Source organism: Montipora foliosa, chromosome 13 (genome assembly GCF_036669935.1).
Source record: "Montipora foliosa isolate CH-2021 chromosome 13, ASM3666993v2, whole genome shotgun sequence".
Lineage (NCBI taxonomy): Eukaryota > Metazoa > Cnidaria > Anthozoa > Scleractinia > Acroporidae > Montipora > Montipora foliosa.
Window position 1 is genome coordinate 22,639,589 of NC_090881.1, and position 2,553 is coordinate 22,642,141.

General features: G+C 36.3%; 1 long non-coding RNA gene across 1 annotated transcript in view; it reads right to left on the bottom strand.

Moving 5' to 3' along the window:
- Window positions 1-2,274, bottom strand: part of LOC137983156 (uncharacterized) — a 7,269-nt gene extending 4,995 nt beyond the window's left edge. The window contains exon 1 of the long non-coding RNA XR_011118910.1: window positions 2,083-2,274. This is a non-coding gene — a long non-coding RNA (uncharacterized lncRNA). The remainder of the gene's footprint in view (window positions 1-2,082) is intronic.
- Between the last annotated feature and the right edge of the window lie 279 nt (window positions 2,275-2,553).

Genomic DNA, 2,553 nt, shown 5'->3' on the forward strand with positions numbered 1-2,553 from the left:
TTTATAAAGTTCGAAAAGATACATTGATGCTAGTCCAAGTGTCAGCTGAAGTTAAGCTCCTCCGAATGAGGTTAGTACTTGGATGGGGGACCGCTGCGAAGTTCCTGTGATGGTGATAGCTAATTCCTTTTTTTAAAACTTGATTTCATTTTTTTATTTTGTTTGGCAGTTGAAAGCTATTTTCTTATTTTCTTTCTACGTCAAAAAGGCTGAACAAACTGGTTCCCAAGAAAAATTGGAGTATTCGTTCTATGCAAAATACTTCTAACAAAGTATTCGTTCTATGAAAAATAATTTCCACAGTGGAACACACAATTACGAAGCACGATCTAGAAATAACATAGCAAATTCTCCTTACCAGTTTAAGCTTGCCTTTCTCAAAGAAAAAGCATAGAATAGTTTAATACTGTGTCAATCATGGCAGGCGGAAAGATTCCACAGTAAATGTTTGCTTTTTACTGTATCAAGGAGTGTGTTACAGTGGCCAAGTGGTCTAATGCGCTCGCAGATAATTGTGAAGGTTGGGTAAAGTATATGAGTTCTAATCGGGGCAGGGAAGTTTGAAAATACCACAGGGTATAAAAATAAATTCACCCGAACGGAGCTATATTCAATATCGTGGGGTATGCACATTTGTGACTACCAACAATGAAAAAAAATAGACACCAGACCGGTTTTAAGACATGGTTATGCCTTCCGCATTTCACATAATAAAAAATGCTCTACATGTATTTGCATCTGGAAATTTTGATAAATATAAACTAGTATATCGCAATAAAATACTTACACTCACTTGATGCAGTAATAAGTCATGATACTATCACTCTTATTTCAATGATCATGACCAATGTCAGAAAAACTTGGGATTAGGATTAATCAGCTCATCAACAGAAATAAAAGAACATGTAAGCCTATTGCAGCACTTCCTAATCTGTTCAATTATTTCTTCTCTTCTGTAGGTCAAAAACTTGGGGCATCAGTACCTCCTGCCCCTTTTCAAATTTGTGATTTTCTCTCCACCAATAATTCATCTAATTTATTCTTCTTTGAGCCATCCACTCCTGTGGAACTCAAAACTGAAATTTTGCTTCTCCCTTCTAATACATCACACATGGCTTACATGCATATTCCTGTCCTGTTTGTGTATTAAAATCTTCCATTAGTTTACTCTCTTTACCACTGGCACAAATAATAAATACTTCTGTCACAACCAGACAATATCCATCCAAATTAAATCATGCAAAAGTAATTCCCATAATTTTTTCAAGGGCGGCGATGAAACAGACCCTAGTAACTACTGTCCCATTTCTCTTCTTCCACTTTTCAATCGACGCTTTGGGAAAGTTATGTATAATAGATTAAAATCTTATGCTGAACCAAATGGACTTCAGTATCATTGCCAGCATGGTTTTCGTGAGAATGTGTCAACTCAGCATGCAATTGTGGATGTTGTTTACTCTATTCAAAGAAATATGGATAACAAATTATTCACTTGTGTTATTTTCCTTGACTTTAAAAAGGCTCTTGATACTGTGGATCATTCAATTCTCCTCAGTAAACTATCTCATTACGGTATAAGGGACCTGGTAAACAATTAGCTTTCATCCCACTTAAATGGCACGTGTTCAAACCAATCAAATTGATAATCAAATTTTGTCTAAAAGAAATATGCTAACAGAGGTCCCACAAGGATAATTCTTCTGCGAAGCTTTCTTATTATAATTTTATTTGACGATGATACAAACCTGCTGTATGCTGACAAGAATTTGAGGTCACTGGAAAGTGTAATCAACATCGAATTGCAGATAGTCTGTGACTCGTTAAATGCAAATAAGCTGACCAAAAAGCCTAACTATCAGATTAATAAAAGGATAGATAACAATGCCTCTGCTTTTGTTAAAAAGTGGTCCAATTTCTTAACCTGAGTAAATGTCTTGATATTTTAAGTTAGTCAGTAGGTCAGTTCCTGTAGTTAGTAATTACATTTTATGTCTTGTTTGTCTGAGTAATTCTATTGTATTTTATGCATCCTGTAATTAAATGCAATTTATTGGAGTTAACAACTAGGAACACAAGTTCTACCTTCGCGGTCAGCAGTTTGTTAGATATGAGCATGTGCCAGGATTCTTCGTGTTGGATAGGGCGTTGTAGCAGTTTTGTTGGCATTTTAGTCAGCGTTTTCTGAGCGTGGGGATTCCTTGGAGGCTGTTTTTTCTCCACTGTTTATCAGTGTGACGGGTGCCTGCTTTCTCCCTCCACGTCGGGGCTCATGGCTGTAAGAATAAGAATAATTAATGCCTCAAATAGTAATACATCTCTTGAATGCGAAGATCATGTAAAGTTCCTGGGAGTGCTCATCCATAAAAACTCAACATGGAAGTATCATCTTGATTATATTACCTCTAAAATTGGCAGAGTTGTTGGAATTATTGCACAGTCAAGGCACTCTGTCCTTTCCAATACTTCAATCTGAACTGATGGTTCTCTACTTTCCCCATATACTTAAACTATAGAATTGCTGCCTGTGGTCAAGCTGCACAGGTTTATTTGAGG